Here is a 23,333-nt window from a genome sequence, read left to right as displayed (position 1 = left end):
GACATGACCTCCCCCGCTCTGTGGCGGGTTAAGCAGCCTGATTGAACGTGGCTGCTAATTAAGGGCCCCTCTTGTCTGGCAGGGCCACCGGGGTACCTTCTGCACTTGTTCATGACCACAGCACCTCACTCAGAAATTAACTCTTGATGAGTGCAGACAGGGGCCCAGCTGGTCCACCCGTGTCCTCCCAAGGAGATAAATGAAGTGTAACAAGAACACTGCTGACTGCCAAGGGAAGAGGGCCACTCCGTGACCTCTCGGTAAAACCCAGACTATGCTTTTGCCGTGACTTAATTCTCTGCACTGGGGGCACATAATGTAGCCAGGAATGGGGTGAACAGACCGACAGCCACAGAGGCGATGCTGAGACGCCTGTGACCTGACGTCCACTTTACGAAGGGGTTGCTAAGAGACTTGAGACAATTTACAAGAAACTTTCAATATGCAAATATTTTCAAGCGGTGAGAAGTGTGATTTTTGTCTATCGTTCGTTCTGGGCCCCGGGGACAATGCTGGCTCCTACTGTAGCTTGCAAACAGTACAATTCCTCTCAGGTTTAAAATAGTAAATGCTTATTTCCCAATCTTTCTAGACAAGAGGGATTTTTTCCCCCTTAAAGATCTGTTTAAGGAAAGACACTCACGGTCATCACTATGCAAGTTTTTGGATGCAGAAACCAGGTGGCCAGGATCATTCTCGATCCCGGAGCAGGGCTGTGGCATCAGTGTTGTGGCCTCTCAGCCGCAGCATTCTCCACTTTGTCATCACAGTAAGTCAGCACACGGGCCACCACGCTGCACCAGCCCACAGTGTGGCCCCTTCTGGGACACCGTGCGTGGTAGGTGTGATACAGGGACAGCAAGAAGGCTGTGAGCCACTGCTCCAGGCCCTCGACAGCAGCAAGCCACACTGCTCTAGAACTTCTGAAAGGACAGGATGATCTCCAAAGAAAACAGCTGAATGGCAGTAGGAGTCTGTGATCTTATTAGCATAGCGAGAAAGCAGTCACTTCAAGAACTTGCAAGGTGGAAGGATGAAGATATGGGCAGGAAAGCCATTTGGTGCCTTGATGAAAGTTTTCTAAAATAAAAGTGTGCCATGGAGGAACTGGAACAATTCCCTAAGGACTCCAGGTGGAAGGGATGGGATGAGGCAGGCAAAGCTGGCACAAATAGTTGCTCCAGAGAGAGCATTTGTTATCCATTGCTATAAAATGGAAGAACCCCAAAAAGCAGCAGCTTAGGACAATTCACACTGCCTCCTAGTTTCTGGGGGCCAGGAGTCAGAGCATGGCTCTGCTAAGTGCTCAGTGTCTCCCACTAGGCTGTGAAGGTGTTAGCTGGGGCTGTAGTCAACCCAAGACTTAACTGGGAAAACCTCCACTTGCGGCTTTTTTTCATGGCTGCCCGCAGCCTTGGCCTCTCCCCGGCTGTTAATCATGTGAGTCTCACCATCGGGCTACTCACCGCATGCCAGCCTGCTTGGCCTAGAGCAGCTTGGGGAATGTCTGGCCCGCAGGCCACATAGGGCCTGCAACATCATCTAGTCTGGCCCTGCCGAGGCAACTGCAGGAGGGATTTAAAATTCAGTGAGTCTACAGCATGCTGATTTTTTTTAAGTTGGTAATTCTGTATGGCCTGCGGATGATGTCATAAACACCCAAATGGACCTCATCAGAAAAGGGGTTCTCCACTCCTGTCCTAGACCAGAGAAAGAGAGAGAGAGAGAGATGAAGACAGAGGTCACAAATTTTTTGTAACCTAATCTTAAGTAGCTCATCCCATTACTTTTGCCATACAGTTTGTAGGTGTCGCTCCCCCTCTTCGTGGAGGAACGACACTAGACCCTGCGCTGTTCTTTTGTCTGCTCGGCCCTCCCCGGTTTGCTGCTGGTTCTTCCCGGGTTAGCTGCTGGTCCTTCCCAGGTTGGCTGTCGACCCCTCCACCTCCGTGGAGGGGCAGCACCCCCTGCCACTTTCCCCGCTTCTGCGGAGGAGCGGCACACTGCCGGCCGGCTCTCTCGGGGGCTGCTCAGGTGTTCCTTCAGATGTTCCTGGTGCATGTTGTCTCTCTCCTCCTTTATAGTCCTCTTCCACCAATCCCAACTCTGCTGCCCACACGCTGAGCACGCTGCTCTCCTCCAATCAGGAGCAGGATCAGCTCCTGCAGCTTATCAGTCAAATTGGCGAGAGGCAGCTGTGTAGAAGTTTACTCCTCCCCAGCGCCATATTGTGGGAGAGCAGATGCATAGAATAAGTCTTAATTCCAGTAACTTAGTCTAGTCTCAGTTGCTCCCCACAGTAGGAAAGAGAATTAAGAGATAAGTTTATTTTGGTCCCCCCATCCCTCCCAAAAAAAAAAAAAAAAAAGGCAAAACCCAGACACATCAGTGGGTCTTCAAAAAGTTCATGGAGGGGGCTGGCACTGTGGCATAGCTGGTAAAGACATCACCTGCCATCCCATATGGGCGCCAGTTCATGTCCTGAATGCTCCACTTCTGATCCAGCTCACTGCCAAGGGCCTGGGAAAACAGCAGAAGGTGGTCCAAGTATGTGGGCCCCTGCCACCCACGTGGGAGACTTCGAGGAAGCTCCTGGCTCCTGGCTTCAGTGGCCCAGCGTTGGCCATTGCAGCTATCTGGGAAGTGAACCAGCAGATGCAAGATATGCCTGTCTCTTGCGCTCTCTCTGTAACTCTTACTTAAACAATTAATAAATCTTAAAAAAAAAAAAAAAAAAAAGCTCAGGGGCCAGTACTGTGGCGCAGTGGGTTAAAGCCCCAGCCTGCAGCACTGGCATCCCATATGGGCGCCAGTTCAAGTCCTGGCTGCTCCTCTTCCGATCTAGCTCTCTGCTATGGCCTGGGAAAGCAGTGGAAGATGGCCCAAGTGCTTCAGCCCCTGCACCCACAAGGAAGACCCAGAAAAAGCTCCAGGCTCCTGGCTTCAGATAGATCAGCTCTGGCCGTTGCAGTCATTTGGGGAGTGAACCAGCAGAATGGAAGAACTCTCTCTCTGTGTTTCTACTTCTCTCTGTAACTCTTTCAAATAAATAAAAATAATTCTTTTAAAAAAAAGAGCTCATGGAAAAATGTGTATTATGAAAAACTATGCACAGATTTCAAACTTTTTGCACTGGAATAAATTTATCTTACAATTCTATTTGCCCAGGAACTTTCTGCACTCTATTTGTACTTGATTTGCCTGAAGTGAGTCAACAGGCCCCACCTACAGTCAAGGGGTCGGGCTTGAAAAGATCATGAAAATTGGAGGGCAGAGACCACAAACCTCCGAAGCTGTGTAGACTCTGGTCCACCAGATAAACCGAGAGCCTGAGTCTTCCACAGTGAAGTACAGCCGCATCAAACCACACCACGAAGCCATCTGCCGAGCGGTGCACCAGCATCACTCTCTCCACATCTCATCTTTCATTCAGGGTCTTCCCCTCAGGTGTGGGGTTTTAATATAAGGAAAACGTGACCAGTACATGCCAGACTGAAGCAGTTCTTAGGCACAGCTGCCTGGAGGTGTCTCAAGCTTCCTTGTGATCTGCCCACAGACTGGTGTGTGGCTGCCAACAGCTCCGTCCTTGTCTCTCAGAAAAAGATGCCCCCAGAGACACAGTCTCCCGGTGATCACTGCTGGCGTTTGTTGAGAACATGATGGTCAGGTGCTGAGTGCTTTGCGCTCATCCACACGTTTAATCCACAGATTACCCATCCCAGAGGAGCCTCCAATTAGTGCCTAAGTCCTCGGGGTACCCCCACTGCACTGAAGCAGACCACTAGACACCAACAGATCTTGTGACCACGCTGCTGTGTGGTGCAGCCGGTGCACAGTGATACACAAAAACCCCTGAAACAACCGGAGGAACCCTCCCCACCCCAATCCTATTAGAACAGCAGTAAGTTTAGGGAAGTGCATAAAATGAGGGTGCAGAGATGTTAACTCTTATGAGATTATTCACTAGCAATAACTAAAAAGAAAAATTCTATAACAACACAAGCTTGTAGAAAATTTAGAAAATATGGAAAAGTAAGGCTGAGACATTAGGTCATGATTCTACCCCCAGAAGATATTTTGGTACACTTCCTTTCATCTGTTTTTCTATGGCATCCGGTGTGTAATATATCAAGGTATTCCTTAAAAAAAAAAAAAAAAAAAAAAAAAACAAACCGTTGTCACACTGTACTGGCTGTGTATCCTGCCTTTTTCATTTAAAACATCACGGGGGTTTTTCCATGTTAATAAATGTTCTTCAAAAAAAAAAAAAACAATTTTCAATAGCTACTGAGTAGTTCCTCATATAATTTTTTAAAAAGTAGCTCCATTTACTGATTTAATGGGCCAAAAAATCAAATTTTGTTCCTCTATTCCTCATTTCCTGCCTCTTAAAGAATTATTTGAATATCTATTTCAACTTTCCCCTTGGCTTTCAGCCATGTTTCTTTCCATTTTTAAGTGGCTGCACCAGGAATTACAAATATGCTGTAACTTTTCATCATCCACCTACAGTCGGTACTGTATCACTTCCTGTAAGGTTCAGACATTTTGCAACCAATGTGGTTCCCAAAGAGGGAGGCAGCTGAGACCTCCTCCAGGGAACCCCACTGACTGACAGCCACCAGCTGCTGCCAGGACACAGGGCAGGCCTGGGCACTCATATCAGGTGCACAGGCTGCACAGTTCACAAACAAGGGAACTTCCCGCTCATGCCCTCCCTGGTCCCCACCTGGAGATAACCACACAGCTCACGTGAGTCTCTGCTCTGCTTACCTAGGGCTTCAGAACGAACTGCCCCATAACCCCACAGTGGCTTACGTAACCCAGTCATTTGCTGTGTTCACAAATCTGCAACTAGGGAAGACTCAGGCAGCAATGTCTGTCGACTAGGGCAGCTCCCTGAGGGCTCGAGGATCCACTTCCAAGATGGCGCATGTGGGTGGCTGGCAAGGTGGTGCAGCCAGAAGTTCAGCTTATGTTGGGCAGAGTTGTGATTCTTCTCCATAGAGCTTACAGAGCTTCCTCTCAGCCCAATGATTCCAGCAGCAAGTGTTTCAAGAGACAAGAGGTGGAGGCCATCGAATTTCTCAAGACCCAGGCCCAGAAACTGGCACCCTGTCACTTCTACCTTAGTCTACTGGTCAAGGCAGACACAGAGCCCACCCAGGCTCAAGGACAGGGGACACAGACCCTACCTGCCCACAGAAAGGTCAATGCTAGCCTCCTTCTCTTATTGTGAAATACGCAGTTTAAGGAACCATAGTAAACGCACACAACACACACATACAGTGTAGTATTTGCTGCCTAGAGTTTGGTAAGAAAACATGAGCTCTCTTTACCAGGTCAAAGAAGGCTCTCAAAAGAATCTAGGGGCACGAGTTCAGCCTTGCCGTGAAGACACCTCCAGCCCATACTGGGACGCCTGAATCAACAGCCGCTCCAGCTGCTGATTCCACCTTCCTGCCAGTGTAGACCCGGAGAGGCGGTGGTGGTGACTCAAGTAATTGAACTCCTGCCACTCACATGGGAGACTTGGACGGAGTTTCTGGCTCCTGGTTTCAGCCCAGCCTGATCTCAGCTACTGTGGACATTTACAAGGGCAAACAAGTAAGGGAGCTCTCTCTTCATCTCCATGTCTATTCATACGTCTCTCTCTCTCTCTTTCTCTCTCTCTCTCTGTCTGCTACCTCTCAAATCAAAAAGAGAATGTATATTGTCTTGTGGTGTAAGAGCAAAAGTGACAAAAGTCTCTTTAATTAAGGCAAACATTTATTAATTTAGTCAACATTCATTGGGCAACTTCTACATGCTGTCCCAGAAGCTGCAGGGAATATAAAGTATGGTTAACAATATGAGCATGGTCAACATTTTCAAATGACGCAAAATTTAGCATGGAGTCAAAAGTGTGTACAGTTTGGATGGAACTCATGGATGCCAACGATTAGCAAAGCCCAAGGCGCCAAGGGGGTAGGGATGGGCAGGCAGAAGGGGTTGACACTTGCCTTACCACAGTTTGCCCACTCTGCTCACATTTGATTCCCCTCAGTCATCTCCAGTGGGGCCTCCAACCCCAGGAATTCCATGTTCTAAACACAGTGAATTTAGTATCGCTTTACATTACATATCCTTAGTCACAGCAAGATAACTCATAAATCACTATTTGTTTTAAATACTGTTTTAAATTTAGAAGCCCACTGGATAAAGCAATATACATGTATATAGGCATGAGCTTCAGAACATGTTAGCAGCAACTGGCAAAACTTTCCTGCGTCTCCATCCTGGTCTTATCACCTTCTAATTACAGGTCTGAAACCAACTCACAGTATTAACATCTGACTGCCTGCTCCTAAATCATATTTGGCTCAAATATAAAAAAAAAATACCCACCTAGAAATGGACATTCATAAACTTCTGAGGAGAGAATCTTAGTACCCAGGAACCCTGGGAACAGCCAACAGCCCAGCCTGTTTTATTTCCAGAATCAACACAGAGAGCTGTACCATACGATTAGTGTTACAATCCAAACCTCAAGGATTAAAATCCTTTATTTTTAGATTTGCCCTCAACCCTTTCTCTCAGTAACACTCCCACCAACTCCATATATGCAGTGAATGATCTCGCTCAATGTGCACACACACACGTACACAACACCCCTTAGTGTGCACCTGCTATATTTATACAATAAATATACATTTTAAGACACGTTCATAAAGGCTTAGTTGCAGATTAGGCAGCCAAACTCTGACACTCCCCCCATGGAGTGGGTGGGGTGGGAGGTCCCTGGGAGGGCGACCATGCTAGAAGGCTGTGTAGGGGCTCGAAGTGGACACTGGCTCTCGGCGGGCACTGCGTACAAGCCCTCCCTGCCAAGGTGACTCACCGATTTAAATAAGGCCATCTTGGTCTCTCCAAACCAGTCTGTCCACCAATGATTAAATAAATATCACCAGATGACCTCAGCCAACACCTCACTGAGCCTTGTGCAAATTCCTCACCCAGAAAAATCACAAGATATCACAAAATCGTTGTTTTAAGTCATTATGCTTTTGAGGTCATTTGAGTCGAGGCAACAGATACTCAGAACAAACTTTAATTTTGAAACTAAGAAACTTGAGGTTAAATGTATGTCATAAACAAGAATATAATTACACTGCAACTAGGAACTAAACTTTCTGCAGTGATACCCCCTCTGCCCGCCCTCCCCCCACCCCAAGGTAGGCATGAGACAGTATAGTATGGCTATGATTTCAGACAGTTTGCTTTAGGGTCTGAAATAAAACATGCCAGAGTGGCAATGTAAGTAGCATTTTGATACATTATCTTGGAATGCCATTCATAGTATTTTCTAGTTTTTATGCTTAGGAAAAAAAAACATTTAACTGGCAGATAAAATCGCATGCATGTATTATGTACAGCACGATGTTTTAAAGAAAATACACTTTGTGGGATGACTGCATCTACTGATCAGCAAATGTGTGACCTGGTACAGTTAGCACGTTCCTGAGCTTTTACACTGTGAGCTCATACATGTCTAGACCCTGACTTTCTGGATTCTACCAGAGACAGCAACCTCCTCGCCCTTAATCAAACAGCTGCCATACTTGTCGCTCCCCCTCTTCGTGAAGGAACAACACTAAACCCTGCCTAGGCTTCCTATCCGAGTCACGGCACCATTATGTCGCTCCCCCTCTTCATGGAGGAATGACACAGGACCCTGCGCTGTTCTTTTGTCTGCTCGGCCCTCCCCGGGTTTGCTGCTGGTTCTTCCCGGGTTGGCTACCGACCCTTCCACCTCTGTGGAAGGGCGGTTCCCCCTAGCCACTTTCCCCACTTCTGCGGGGGAGCGGCACACCGCCGGCCGCCTCTCTCGGGGACTGCACAGGTGTTCCTTCAGATAGATGTTCCCCTTAGATGTTCCTGGTGCATGTTGTCTCTCTCCTCTTTTATAGTCCTCTTCCACCAATCCCAACTCTGCTACCCACACGCCGAGTACACTGCTCTCCTCCAATCAGGAGCAGGTCCTACAGTTTATTGGTTGAACTGGAGGCAGCTGTGTAGAAGCTGTTTCACTCCTCTCCCAGCGCCATATTGTGGGAGAGCAGATGCATAGAATAAGTCTTAATTCCAGTAACTTAGTCTATTCCGAGTTGCTCCCCACAATACTCCTTAAAGTGTTCTTCTAGACTGTCACAGCTCAAGCTAGAAATGACCTTCGGATCTCTGCAGACTATCAACATTGAGCATTTCCTAACCTTTGGCAACTGTCTTCAAAAACTAGAAGCACACGCACTGCTGGACAGTGAGGCCCAGGAGGCAGCTCCTTCTCCTTGGGCGCCTGCTCTGTGTTTGGAGGGCTGAGCAGCCAGGAGGGCCGACCCCTGCCTCCTTACCAAATGCCCCTCCTACTGCTCACTAACAAGCCGACCACCTGCAGTGCTCAGGAACACATCTCCACTCCACAACCTGGAAACTGCAGACCTGAGGCTAAAAATCGGGTATACTTAGCAGTATTCCAGGGGAAACGTGGTCTTCTTATGGTATCCACATGGCCTTGAGTTGATAACTTGAGTTATCAACAATCTCTAAAATTCTGAAATGCTGGCTTTCAGAGGCCTGAAGACAGGGTGACACAGTAGGCAGTGAGGGGACCAAGAGTGGGTTCCCCCAGTAGCTGGGGTGCATGGCCACTGGCCAGCCAAGCACTGGGCCTGCGCTTCTGTAGGAGAGCTGGCCACCAAAGGTGGAAGGAGCTGAGAGAAGAAAGGAAAATCCAAGATTATACAGAATTTTACTTGTTGGGGAGATTTATGGACAGAAGCAAGGTTTTGAGGGGCCTGAGACAATGGATCCATGAGCCACAAAGCAAGACAAAAATGATGGCACATCAGAATGCACCTGGAGTTACCTAAGAAATATTTACGTTCTTAAGAGGCTTCCCAGGAATCAGCTCAGAATCTCAGATATGGGCTACAGGTCACCCTAACAGTGCTGTTGGGGGGCGATGTGGCATAGCAGGTGAAGCCTTGTACCGGAGTGCTGGTTCAACTCATGGCTACTCCAATTCCAGTGCAGCTACCTGTTAATGCACCTGGGAAGCCAGCAGAAGTGGCCCAACTATTTGGGCCACTGCCACTCATATGGGGGACCCCAGATGGAGTTCCTGGCTCCTGGCTTTAGCCTGGGCCAACCTTGGCTATTGAAGCTATTTGGGGAGTGAACAAGTGGATGGAAGATTTCTCTGTCTCTTCCTCTTTCTCCTTAGCTATGCCTATGAAATAAATAATTGGGGCTGGCACTGTGGCATAATAGGCTAAGCCTCTGTCTGCAGCACTAGCATCCCATATGGGCACTGGTTCGTGTCCCGGCTGTTCCTCTTCCAGTCCAGCTCTCTGCTATGGCTTGGGAAATCAGTAGAAGATGGCCCAAGTGCTTGGGGTCCTGCACCCTCGTGGGAGACCAGAAGAAGCTCCTAGCTCCTGGCTTACTTCAGCTCAGGCCAATGCGGCCATCTGGGGAGTGAACCAGCGGATGGAAGACGCTTCTCTCCGTCTTTCCCTTTCTGTGTCTGTAGCTCTACTTCTCAAATAAATAAATAAAATCCTTAATAAGTAAATAATTTTTTTCTGTAAAACAATGTTGTTTACCCTATATAGGCTTGGAACAACCACCGCAGATGCCTATAGGGCGAGATGGTATCACACCTGCAACAGCTGCGTTCATGTCAAGTTGAACTGCCACAGCTCCTACAGCTGTAAACCCAGAGCGAAGAGGCTGCCGAGGCCCCTTCCTTCTCGACAGCCTGTGATTCGTCATTGCTTCGGGACTGCCTGGGACGCCTGGACACGGGGCAGCTCCTTCACCCCAACCCCCCACCCCAGCATGGTTCTGCCAGGGGAGAACCTGCAGGAGCCACTAACAGCCTCGGGGAGACAGGGACAGTCGCCCTCCTGCTACGCTCAGGGTCAAGGTGCTGGCACAGCCAAGCCAGGGTAATGGGATCAGCTCTGCATCGATGTCTCCTTTCTCCAGCCTTCTGGTTGGAAAATGACAGATTCCCAATGGATTTCTCAGAGAGTGAAGGAAACAGCTGCCGTCTGTGGCACGATTTATAATTGTGCTAACACCCAGGTACGTTAACTCGAGTTTTTAAAGCTCCATATCCTTTACAGAACTCATGTTACACTGTGTTATTTGGTTTTTGATAAACTGTTAGTTGCAGGCTAAGTGCTTATGCTAACAGTGAAATCAGGCAAGTGACATGTCATAGAATTTTAATCTTTAAGTATAAAATCAATGTTAACTTAATTTATTTATTTAAAAGATACAGAGAGACAGAAAACAGAAAGGTGGAAAGCCAGCACCCCTATCTGCCGACCCACTCCCCAAATGCCTGGGATAGCCCAGGCCACACCAGGTCAAAACCAGGATCTGAGACAGCAATGCAGGTCTTCCACGTGGCTCTGCCACTTGAACCGTCATTGGCTGCCTTCCAGAGTCTGCATTCGCAGGAAGCTGGAATCAGAAGCAGAATGGGGGTTTGAACCTAAATACTGCAATATGGGATGTGGGTGTCCCAACAGCATCTGACCACTGGGCCAATGTTAAAAAATCATTTTTATTTAAGACTTCATAAGCCCCCAAATAATTGAGGGTACTTTAGAAAGTTAAGTGGGAAAATGGAATTAAAAGATAAGTTTACGGGGCAAATGTGGCACAGCAGATTAGGCTACAACCTAGGAGGTCTGGTTCAAGTCCTGGCTACTCCACTTTGGACCCAGCTTCCTGTTACTGTACACCCTAGGAGGCAGTAGATGAGAGTTCAGCACTTGAGTCCCTGTCACCCACGTGGGAGACCTGGATGGAGCTCCAGGCTTCCGTCTGGCCCAACTCTGGCTGTCATGGGCATTTGAGGAGTGAACCAGTGAATGGAAAATCTTGCTCTTTTTCTCTCTCCCACTGTGTGTGTGTGTGTGTGTGTGTGTGTGTGTTTTATCATTCTACCTTTCAAATAAACATCTTTTATTTATTTTTTAAAGATCTTAATTTATTCATTTGAAAGACAGAGTTAGAGAGAGAGAAAAATCTTCCATACATTGGTTCACGCCCCAAATGGCTGCAATGGCCAGGACTGGACCAGAATGAAGTCAAGAGACAGGAGCTTCTTTGGGGTCTGCCAAGTGGGTGCAGGGGTCCAAACACTTGGACCATCTTCCATGGATCTCCCAGGCTCATTAACAGGGAGATAGACCAGAAGCCCAGGACTCAAAACAGTGCCCATGTGGGATGCTGGCACCGCAGGCAGCAGCTTTACCTGCTGCACCACAACACTGGCCCTCAAATAAACATTTTTTTTTTTAATTTGACAGGCAGAGTTAGACAGTGAAAGAGACAGAGAGAAAGGTCTTCCTTCCATTGGTTCACCCCTCAAATGGCTGATACGGCCAGCGCTGCGCCGATCTGAAGCCAGGAGCCAGGTGCTTCTTCCTGGTCTCCCATGTGGGTGCAGGGCCCAAGCACTTGGGCCATCCTCCACTGCCCTCTCGAGCCACAGCAGAGAGCTGGAATGGAAGAAGAGCAACCAGGACAGAATCCGGTGCCCCAACCGGGACTAGAACCCAGGGTGCCGGCGCTGAAGGTGGAGGATTAGCCTAGTGAGCCGTGGCGCCAGCCCAAATAAACATTTTTAAAAAACAAGTCTATTGTGGCGGGGCTACCACTGTGGCCTAGTAGACTAGGCTTCCACCTGCGGTGCTGGCATCCCATATGGATGTCAGTTTGAGACACGGCTATTCCTCTTCTGATCCAGCTCTCTGCTGTGGCCTAGGAAAGCAGCAGAAAATGGCCCAAGTGCTTGGGCTCCTGCACCCATGTGGGAGACTCAGAAGAAGCTCCTGGCTCCTGGTTTCAGATCGGCTCAGCTCCAGCCATTGCGGCTATTTGGGGAGTGAACCAGCAGAAAGAAGACCTATCTCTGTCTCTCCCTCTCTCTGTCAACGCTCTCTCTCAAAGAAATAAATAAAAATCTTTTTAAAAAAAAAGTCTATTGTGGTATATAAGTTTTGAAATCGTGCATAGATTTTATAATCAATATTATTCATGAATTTTTGAAGCCGCTTTGAATCTGGATTTCATTGTTTTGCACCAGAATAGACATTTTTTTTTTGACAGGCAGAGTGGATAGTGAGAGAGAGACAGAGAGAAAGGTCTTCCTTTTTGCCATTGGTTCACCCTCCAATGGCCACCACAGCTGGCGTGCTGCAGCCGGCGCACCGCGCTGATCCGAAGGCAGGAGCCAGGTACTTCTCCTGGTCTCCCATGGGGTGCAGGGCCCAAGCACTTGGGCCATCCTCCACTGCCTTCCCGGGCCACAGCAGAGAGCTGGCCTGGAAGAGGGGCAACCGGGAAAGAATTCGGCGCCCCGACCAGGACTAGAACCCGGTGTGCCGGCACCACTAGGTGGAGGATTAGCCTATTGAGCCGCGGCGCCAGCCGAGAATAGACATCTTTTAACTCCACAGACTTTCTGAAGCACTCTCGAGCTCTCACTACTTTGACTTCATCAGTTTGTTTCCATTGCTTAGTGTCTCGCAGCAAAGAAAAGCAGAGTATGAGCTGTGGGGGAAGACTCGTGGCAAGACAGGCATCTAGAAAATTTCTCTCACTCTGACCCAGCAGTGGAAAGTAGTGCAGCTGAACCTGCAACAAAAGGAGGCACTATGCATCTAGACAAATCTCAAGGAAAAATAGGGCAAGCAACCAAAGTAGCTGATGGCTCCAGCTCTAACAGGAAGGTTGGAGAGATGCAGCCAGGTAGTGTGAGAGCTGGAGAGAAAGTTCTAGAGCAGCAAAGTACCTAAGCAGTTCTAGATGGTGAGAATGAGTTCTTACGAAGAGCAAGGCACAGCCAACGTGCCAACATGTAAAACAGAAAAAAGATGACATTTTCCATCTCTGACTTTTCTTCCCCTCAGAAGGAAAAATTAGATATGCAAGAAGTCTCGGATTCCTGTTTCCAGTCAACGTTACGCTTCACGTATGTAAAAGCATGTCAACTACACGGATCATCTTGCTCCAGCCAGCAGCGCCACTTTCCCAGACCATAATGCAGTCAGCACTCCTCAGCGTGGCACAGCTCACAATGCTGAGCGATGCAGACACACTGGCAAACAACCAGCACTTGCACAGTCTCGCTTCCATTTCTTCCACCACCTCATTTCCTGCAATGGCCTCACTCACGCCTGAGGTCCACAGACATTCTTACTTGGGCTTCTCAGGTCACAATGCCAGCAGCAAGAAGACCCGTCTGAAACCCTGAGCTTTCCCAGTGCTGCTGAAGGAACCTGACCAACACTGCCTACTTCCCGAGCAGGAATAATGTAAGAAAGCAAACTTAAGGATCTGGTCCTCATGTCATTTTCAGTTAAAAGCACTGAGAGATTTTCAATGATCAAATAATATGCCCGTTTCTTTCAAAGCATGCCAACATTTGATGCCAACACAATTACAAGTTGGAAAAATGTGTAATGAATAAGGCAGCTCATAATTTCCCTGAGAATATGTACGTACAACTTATTCAGCGACATAAAAAGCAAAGAGTCATGGCAAATGTTGAAACCTATAATCTGAGTTTCATTGCTTTGGGGCATTTGCGTCAAACTCCATCATCTGGAAGTGGCTAACAATAAGAAGTGTTAGGTCACCACCGGCTGCTTTCGCAGCACCTGTAGCACCGTCACCTAATGAGGCGAATAAACGAGAGCTTCGTGTTCCTCATCAAATAAGAACACGTAACAGTTAAATCTGACATAATAAGCCCAAATTTGAACCCTGTCGAAATGAAAACATACAGGCGGACGGCATTTTCTCTTTCCAAGTTTCAGCTCAGCCAGCTCCCTCACACAAAGCCAAAGCCACCTGGTGGAAAAGTCTCCCCCCCCCCCCATGCCAGCTTTGCTGTGTGTTTTTCCAGATTGGGCTTCATTTACTTGGTGGTCTTCAGAGGCTCGGGGGAATAAGGTAGAGTTGTCCTTTGATGTTTCCTCCCTCACACCTGCCACCTACTCCCCGGCCCCCGCCACCGTCCCCAACACACACAAATAGGTTAGAAGACAAACCCCACATGCCCTCCCTTCCAAGGTACTTGACAGGCTAAGCGAAGGGACAGGAATGGATGGCTCTCCAGGACACCCCTCGAAACTCACTTCTATATCTTGTACACTCTCAGTTTCTTCATCAAACTTAGCCAAGCTCAGCATCCCTGAGAATCCGAAGTGTTCCAAAATGCAAAGCTTTCTGAGGGCCGGCAGGACACCACACATGGAAAATCTCTCACCCTCCCTCAGAGGAGAGGTCACGGTCAAAATGCAGGTGCACTGAAAACACTGTATATAACTGCTATTGGGGAATCCAGGGCCTAGCTCAGCAGTGAAGATGCCCATGGCCCACATCGGAATGCCTGGGTTCCACACCTCCTCCTGCTCCTGACTCCAGCAATCAGGTTTCTGTCATCTACATGGCAGACCTGGATTGCAATCCCAGCTCCTGGCTTCAGCCCCAGTCACTGCAGGCATCTGTGAAGCAAACCAGTAGATAGGAGCTCTCTGTCTTTCTGCCCTCAAATAAATTTTAACAACTTACCTTCAGGCTATGTTATAAGGCGTCTATGAAACATGAGTGAAGTTCATGTCCTTATGTATATGCCAAGATCCAAAAATCCAAAATACACTCTGGTCCCAAGCATTTCAGATGAGGGATACTCAACCTCTCCTATCATTTTCTTCCAAATAAAGATTTCACAAATAGAAAATACAGAATGCCCAGTGAATGTGAATTTCAGGTTGATAATTTATCATTTATAAGTATGCCCCTAAGCAGTGCATGGGATGTACTTGCACTAAGCAGTTTCTGCTGTTTACCTGAAACTTGAACTTGCCAAGACCTCCCGTGTTTTATCTGGCAAATCTATATAGAACATTCACAATATGGAGAAAGAGAAAGCAGAATTCTACTTCTTTCTGGCAGTCCAAGAAACAGAGGAAAGAGGGCTCTGAGAAGGAGTTGAGGGAATGGAGAAGATACGGGCTCCCTGATTTTAGCAGGATTCCATGTGGCGTTTCTCACACTTCAACACACATGCAATCCCCCAGGGATCTTGTTAATATGCCATTTGGGTTCTGATCTGGGAGGACCCAGGTGACGCTGACTACCGGCCAGAAGCCCTACCAGGTAAGGGGACAGACAAACTGCACATGGCTGATGACGAAGGAGGCGGCCAGTGACTGATGAAGATGTTGTGAGCAGTTAAGGTGAAAAACAAAAGATCTGGTCTCTCCTGATGTTCTTTCTAACCAGCCACTGTGAGAAGTAATCACTTGTCGGGCGTACCAAGACATGGGTTTTCAGCAGAAACACACAACACACATACAAAAACCAAAAGCATCACACAATTCTAGAAATGCTCATTTCCCATATAATCTCTCAGGAATGGAGTAGGAGCACACTTAGGAATCTAGCACGTGTCATAGCTGGACAACTTGGTGAGAACAGGGTGTGTGCTTCACCGACTTGGCCTTCCCCAAAGCTAACTTGAGATTTCGGGATGTGGCCCTGGGTTGGTCCTGAGTGAGGCAGCACATACTCTAACCCAGGCACACAGAGCACCTTCCAAAAGCCATTTGGGTCAGTGGCTTATTACACAGGCCAAGGATGGACACTTGGGGCTGCAGGGGCGTCTACAAGAGAATCTTAGAGTCTCCTTAATGCCTTTAATGCAACACACACACACACAAAAATACCTGGAGCCCAGGAAAACATCAGAAAGTGTTCTTGTCATCCACACAAAACTCCAACTCTCCTACCCTGAAATTCTACCACTCAACCAGTTGACAATAAAGAGCAGGGAGTAACTTTCTGGTGAATGTTTTTCCCTAACTTGGAGGTCTATAATGTGACAGCTAAGAGTGCCCCAGCACCAGTTCATGCTCGAGCTGCTCCTCTTCTTATCCAGCTCTCTGGAAAGCAGTGGAAGATGACCCAAGTACTAGGGCCCCTGCACCCACATGGGAGACCCAGAAGCAGCTCCTGGCTCCGAGCTTTGGATTGGCCTAGCTAAGGTCATTGTGGCCATTTGGGAGAGTGAACTAGCAGATGGAAGACCTTTCTGCCTCTCAAATAATTAAAATCTTAAAAAAAAAAAAAAGTGCTCCAGAAGAGCAGGTGTTGTCATGCAGTGGGCTAGGCTGCCACTTGGGACACTAGCATCCATACTAGAGTGCCTGGTTCAAGTCCCGGCTCCTCCACTTCCAAGCTCTCTGTTAACTCTAAGAAATAGAGGATGGATCTGTGACAGACCCAATGAAGCTCGAAGCTCCTGGCTCCAGGTTGGCCCAGCTGGCTGCTATAGATATCTGGGGAGTGAACCAGTACACGAATGATCTCTCTCTGTATTTCTCTCTGCCTTTCAAAAAATAATAATCTTGAAAAGAAAAGCCGATCAACAGCTTAAAAAAAAATAAGAGTGCCCCAGAGTCAGACTGCTTGTACCAAACCATGGCTCTGACACTTGCCATCTGTAACCCTCTTGGCTTTGGTTTCCAAATCTGTAAAAAGATGTCAGTAAAAGTGTGTTTGTCATCAGGTTGTCATGAGTGATAGATTGACTGAAGTACATCAAGTGCTTAGCAAAGTATCTAGGAAGAGTTCAGTAATAGCAGCTCTTAATATCCTGACATTGCTATTTGTAGTTACTGGTTTTTTGCCACTTGGCATGAAGCATGAAGTTACGAATGCTAAGTATTAGCCAGAGGCTCTGGACTAGGGGGCCACCAGTAGATCACTTCCTCTCATTTGGCTTCCCTGATGGTAAAGCCATGTCCCCAGTCAGGTCCAAGAATATACATTTGCACTGGCTGTGCAAGAATATGGTGACAGATACAAGAAGGTGAGCTTTCTGAAATACATATTTTAGGAAGTAGAGATGCATGGCACTAGCTGGTATGTGCAGAAGCCCGCTCCTGCCAATTCCAAAGGCACAACCAGAAATTAATTTTATTACAAGCAGGATAACTTCCCTCCACACATTCGAATTCAACATTGCAGACCCAACTAAGAGCCTGTCCAGATGAGAGATGGACCATTTTATCCATATGATGGCTAGCTGCTAGCACCCAAGAGATAATGTCCCAGGAGGTGAGAGGCCACCACTGAACTTGCTTATATCATCAGCCATGCCTACAAATAAGAGTAGCAAGAAGTATTTCCCAGCATTCCTTTCCCCAAGGATGACCTTGTTGGAGACTGTAAGGGCTGGCCTGGCTTTAGAGTGCTACATCAGGACCTCAGTGACCCTAGACAAGGGCCAGGACATCCATGCTGACATCTTACATCTCGAGTCTCCAAGGCCAGCCAGCCCACAGCTGCTCTTACTCTAATAGGCCTTTCTTGTTGTGCTTGCCAGCCATGGTTGTGAGAGAAATAGGTGGTTAGCAGTTCCTTTTCCACAAGGAGTCACATTTTCAGATCAGACTTCCGATGCTTGCAACTGGGGAAGTAAAGGGCCAGGGCAGTTGGCTCCCACTGCTCAGATCCTAGTAAGATTTTCAGTTGCAAACTGGAAACTGGCTTCCCTCTTAGGTGGCCAACGTTCAGAGCAGCTATGTTTGGCTGCAATGCACTGTGCCTGTTGTAGGAACTTTTCAGAGCAAAGATGTAGCGCTGCATAAAGATTAAGATGAGCTGGAAATGAAAGAGTAAGCATGAGATAACAGGATGCATCGCCTACCACATATCTGCAAGATGGAAAAGACGACTCTCCTACCATGGAATGCTTCAGAATAAAGGGAGATTATGCACACTGAGGCTTTTCTCTTGACTCAAATTTGGAATTACTTTGGCCTGCCCATCTGTATCTTTGCGCGATCTGGACCCGACGTGTTTCTCTACTTATCCCCATGAAGCTGAATCTTTTCACCAAATGCCCCTGCAGTCATCTTAACTTGATTTTCTGGGCTCACAGGGTCTTTATCTTTTTAACAGTCATGACTTATCTTGGGCCATACTTGTGATCACTGCTCTAACATCTGCTTGACCGTGGCTCAAGATTTTAAAATTTTTCACAAAAGAATGTAAATCTCTTCATTCCCCAACACTCACCAACCCTCCACCCACTGGGCATTTCTCTCCCTCACCCCACACCTCTGCCGGCTTCTCCACCCACTGCACTGGGTCTTCTTGCCTTTGACATCGTGCAATTCCTTGAATAAAGGAGATGGGAGTTTTGTTACCAGTGAAACGAACTTTACATTGGAGACATCCAAACTGTGTGGATTTGCTATAAGCTTCTTTCAAAAAGTACGACTCCATTATTGGGCATGTTTATGCCTAAAAAGAAGATTCTGTGTTCTATTGTGTCAGAAGCTTTCAAAGTGCAATTGTTCAATTTGCAAACTGCAATTGGTTAACCAAGCTAAACTTAATTAGTCCAACGATCCTACAGCCCACATCAAACCCCACTGTTTGATGTATTCTGTGAGATGTCCAAGCCGCCTACAGCTGGCGAAGGGTCACAATGAAAAGGCCGCCAGGCTTAGGTCTGGGAACTGAAATGAGCTGTTCTAAGTGGAGCTTTTCTTCCATTTTCTGAGGCTGCACTGCTCTGACCTTCTCCAAATCAATCCTCTGCGGATTAACATGTAAAGCAGTGTCGAATTAATTTCAGAAAGGGAATATGAGATCAGCCTAGGATCATACAAAACATCTAACTCCTAAATACACTAATGCTTCTCCCCATTCAATGAGAAGCTGTCAATAAAGGGAAAGGAGTCGGGGAGGGGGCGGCCAGAAGGATTTGAAGGTTGGAGCAATCTATCAGACGAGTTAGCACATCGCCTACTTCTGTGGCATGGCTAATGCATTCCTCTAGAAGTTAATCCTATTTCTAAAGACCCTCCCGCCAGGAGCACATAGGCCGTGCTGAATGAGAACTAAAATGCATTAAAATTCTCAACAACTTCACCAAAAGGCACACTATTAGATCCTGAGTGTCTAAAATAAGACGGTTCATTAAAAGTGCAGGTCTTAAAGAAGCGGCTTGTGTCCCTGCACACTGGGGAGAGGGGCCAGTGTGTCGCTCACAACACCTGCAGCCAAAATATTTTTACATGAGAGTCTCGGCGCCGTCACATGAAACGGCGAGCAAGGGCCTTTTGCACCAGCTAGCTTAAGGACCGTTATTATGCGCCGACGAGGACGTGTGTTTCCCCAGCATTAGTCACACAACGGTGTCATTAAACCCACTTTCTAAAAATCAAACATGAAAGAGCACTTAATTTCCCTTGAAGCAGCGGCAGTGTTTGAACACTTCTCTTTTTCGCTCATTGTATTCTGCTTGTACTCAATTAAGAGATAATTTGGCCGTTTATCAAGCCCGTGGTCCCCGAGCGTTCCTGTAGGCATTTGCTGCAGCCATTCTTAAGGGCGGAAGTCCCAAATCCCTCCTCCCCCACAGCTAGCAGTGGCAGGGGCTGCAAATGACATCTGGATGTCAAGGAACAGCCTGGGGAAGGCTGGCCGGCCCTCAAGGATGACTGGGACAAAGTAGAAAGTGATGTCAGCTGCAACATCGGCAGTGCCCAGGCCCAAACACCTGAGAGGACAGGGAACTCACAGGAGGCAAGGTGGGAGACAAACTCCAGGAGACAGAAGCACAGAGGAGGCTCCTGATGCACACCTAGCGATGAGAGGGGTAAATGCGGCGAGTTTGTTCAATAAAGGAATGAGTGGTGAGTGAATGGAGTCAGATGGGCCGCTGGGCCACCCCAGTGGCCATGGGGGAGTCCCTCTGGGGTGGGCACAGGTGCAGAGCTGGAGCCCTGGCCTTGTCCACCTGTTCCCATGCTTCCTAACACACGTACATGCTGCATCACTTCTTCAAAATGTATCAAATATTATTTATTTGAAAGGCAGAGGTACAGAGAAGACAGAGAGCTTCCATCCACTGGTTCACTCCCCAGATGGCCTCAATAGCTGGGGCTGTGCCTGGCTGAAAGCCAGGAGCTTTATCTGTGTCTCCCATGCAGGTGCAGGGGCCCAAGCATTTGCACCACTGTCCACTGCTTACCCAGGGAGCTGGATCCCAAGTGGAGCAGCCAGGATGCTAACCAGCACCCATGCGAGGATGTCAGCCTTATAGGTGGTGGCTTTACCTGCTATGCCACAATGCCAGTCCACACACTGAAAATTTTTGAAAATAACTCACTCCTTCTGACCTTTTATCTTCATATCAGCATCTGTCACATCTTTGTGATTTATAGATACGGTCTATCAACCTAAACTCTGTTGGAACTGAACATGATAATAATTACGGTAATGACACAAAGAGCACCCTTTCTGGAGAGCTTCTAATACTGCGCCCATTTAACATGCTTCATAGGTAATCCCCACAATCCTTCAGGAAGAAAGCATCTTTGTTTTACCTGAGGCTCAGAGAGGGTCAGTCAGCTGCTAAGGGTCACACAGCTAGCAGCCACCACAGAGAGGACTGAACTGAAGGCTGTCAGACTCCAAAATCCAGGCTCTCTCCATTTCTGCATAAAGACACAGCGCAAGAGAAACTATCATGATGGTTTCTAGCAGAAGCTGCACACCCAAAGGCTGCAAGTTCTCTCAGACTGGAAGGAAAGATGCTTGCTTGCTACCAGCACCTTTATTTCAAGGGACAGGAGTAAGAGTTTAAACAAAACAGAGCTGCCCTATCTAAACCAGATCAGATGCACTCAGAGGGTAACAAAAAGAAACAGACTAAAGACAGGCCAGAGCTCCTACCAAATGCCACATCACATGGGGATGGTCACGGCCTGGCAGCCCTTCTCTCTGAGAAGGCGGGTCCTCAACCATCAGAGGGAGGCATGGGAAGGGGAGGGCAGAAAAAGCAGGAGCCCTGAGGACTTGGCCTGAGACCTGCACGGTCATCCCCCAGCAGAGGAACATCACCAGGCCCTGCTACAGGGGCAAGGCCCAGGTCCCAGGGAGACACAGACAAGGGGGGACTGGCAGGAAGGGAGAGACTGTGAGTCTGTCACCCCTCTCTGCTCCTTTGAAACAGTGAAGAATATTCCAGAGCTGGAATGGTCATGGCATGATGGCTTGACAGGACTGGAGATGGGACAGGAGTCTATCAACTGGTATAAGCATCCGTGCACACCTGTGTTTCTATCAGTATGCAGATCTAGATATGTACAGAAAGACATAGATATGGATATATCCTACCCATTGTAGAAAAACAAAATATAAAGTTAACAACATTTTTAGAACTCCCTAGCAATTCTACCACGCCACACCAGGACTGAGAGGCTGGACTGGGGTTCCTCGCCCCCCAAACATCTGCCACCCGCCATGTGTCCGAGGGCACCTCCTGGGTCTGAAGGGCTTCTGTGTTTCTCATGACCCTGAGAGACAGGCACACCTCCAAGGTCTCAGTAGCCGCTGCTGCAGGGGCTGCCCATATGGGAGAAGCCTCAGCCAGGAAGCAGGGTGCTGAGTGGAGACTGGGAGGTGACTCATGGCCTGGACCAAGGCCAGCCCTGGCACCTGGGACACGAAGGGGCCTGGCAAGAGTGTGTGAAAAGATAAATGGAAAAAGCATGCAGGAGACCTGAGCCCACCTGAGAACGTGTGGGAGAAGCCGGGCGTTCCACTCGCAGCATAGCCTCTGCTGATTGCCTCAGCCAGGCCTGGCGAGCTGGCAGCCCGGCCACCTGGGGGAGAGGGGCTTATGTCACCCTGAGATCACACCGCCATGGGCAGGCCTGCCTGGTCTCTGCACTCCCTTCCTCTGTCCTTTGTGCGTCCTGAGAGCCCACAGGGATTAGCGGGAACAGAGGAAACAACTGTACCGAAGCGGCCTCGCTGAACCTCTGCCAAAAGGCCTCAGAAGAGCGAGGTGACTGAAAGCGCGGGACATTCGCTCGTTCGTTTGTTCATTAACTGCAGCCCCAGCTAAGACGATTACCACGTCACAGTCCCCCAGAAATCATCGCTGGGAGATCTGTCCTTTGCCAATTCTGCAGACGCCTCCTCCCCCAACCCCACATCTTAGGTTTGCTCTGGCAGTGATCTCAAGGACAGGATCTTAAAACAAGGGTTCAGAGCTTCACACGGTTACTTCCTGAGCGCCTCGGTATCAGCTTCTGTGATAAAGGGGACCTGAAAAAGCTCATGGAAAAAATGGAATTAACAGCTAAGTATTTTTGTACAAAAATTTATGCATTTTTCATATACTTTTTGAAAACTTGTATGCATGGATTTCAGATTTTTTTTGCACCAAAATAAACTTATTTTTAAATTCCACTTTCCATGAAGGCTTTGAAGTACCTTCCACAAAATACATCTATCTAATCTGATGAGTTATTTTTAAAAATAATTTTTATTCTGGAATAATTTTTCATTGATACTGTTTTCAATGATATCGCAGCCACAGTTCTGTTTCTTTATGCTGGGCTAAGGGTATATGATGGTATCAACACACAGACATGGCCTTCAAAGCAGTCAGTCACCAACTTGATCGGGGATGTACACGCATAGACACGGATGTATCCGTACACGCAGGAGAGGGAGAACCCTTGCCATGAATTTCATCTCTCCCAGCACTTAAAAAAAATGGTTAGGCAGATCAATTATCCATGCCTGAAGCTGCCTGGAAAATGGAAGAACAGGAGCAGAACAAGATCTAATGACTTATATTGAGCTGTAGCCGAACAATTTAATAAAAATAGCTAATGGCTAACAATAAGAATAGTGTTTGATCCAGAGTAAGGTTAAAAGAAGTAACACCAAAGTGACAGTTAAATGTATCACACTCACTGCAATTACCTGATCTATTGATTAGGGCAAAACCACTCAGGTTTTCTTGACCTGTCACCTGGACTTTGTGTGTATATGTGTGTTTTGAAGGACAACCAAATGAAACAGGGACTAATAGCTTTTTAAATTAATCTAAGACTCCACTGATTGTAGTACACACCCCAATTTCAGATCCATTAAAATATACGTTTTAGAACTGACAGAACAGTAATAAATTCCACTGAAACCAACCACAACTAGATTTCCTGCTTACTTGGATAATGATGCACAAGACCTGGTGGAGAGCTGGGAACAGGCAAATATTTACCAGATCAATGTGTGGGCAGGGGGAGATACGCACCTGCTAACTCGGGATTGCCTTTAATTTGCCCACACACCATCTTCCCTCCCTATACTTGCCTGAATGCCCCTCCCTCTCCTTGGTGATGAGAAACAGTCATTATGGCTATCACCTCACCATGCATGATGTAATCTCT

The 23,333-nt window shown here is 47.7% G+C and overlaps 1 protein-coding gene across 7 annotated transcripts in view; it reads right to left on the bottom strand.

Annotated features, from left to right (window-relative positions):
• The window catches only part of HLCS (holocarboxylase synthetase), a 209,404-nt gene that overhangs the window by 46,873 nt on the left and 139,198 nt on the right, over positions 1–23,333 (bottom strand). Inside the window, exons 7-8 of one of the 7 annotated variants that reach the window (XR_016232991.1) lie at positions 20,472–20,582; positions 9,631–10,512 (exon numbers count right to left, since the gene is read on the bottom strand). The exons of 5 other annotated variants lie outside the window; for them this stretch is intronic. The gene's annotated coding sequence lies outside the window, so the exon portion shown is untranslated. Of the gene's footprint in view, positions 1–9,630; positions 10,513–20,471; positions 20,583–23,333 lie in introns of those variants that run through there. One more of the 7 variants, XR_016232992.1, reaches the window with a different exon arrangement.

This window comes from Oryctolagus cuniculus, chromosome 4, assembly GCF_051225735.1.
Source record: "Oryctolagus cuniculus isolate XC-2025 breed Fujian yellow rabbit chromosome 4, ASM5122573v1, whole genome shotgun sequence".
In the NCBI taxonomy this organism is placed as follows: domain Eukaryota; kingdom Metazoa; phylum Chordata; class Mammalia; order Lagomorpha; family Leporidae; genus Oryctolagus; species Oryctolagus cuniculus.
This window is presented reverse-complemented; position numbering and strand designations above follow the sequence as displayed.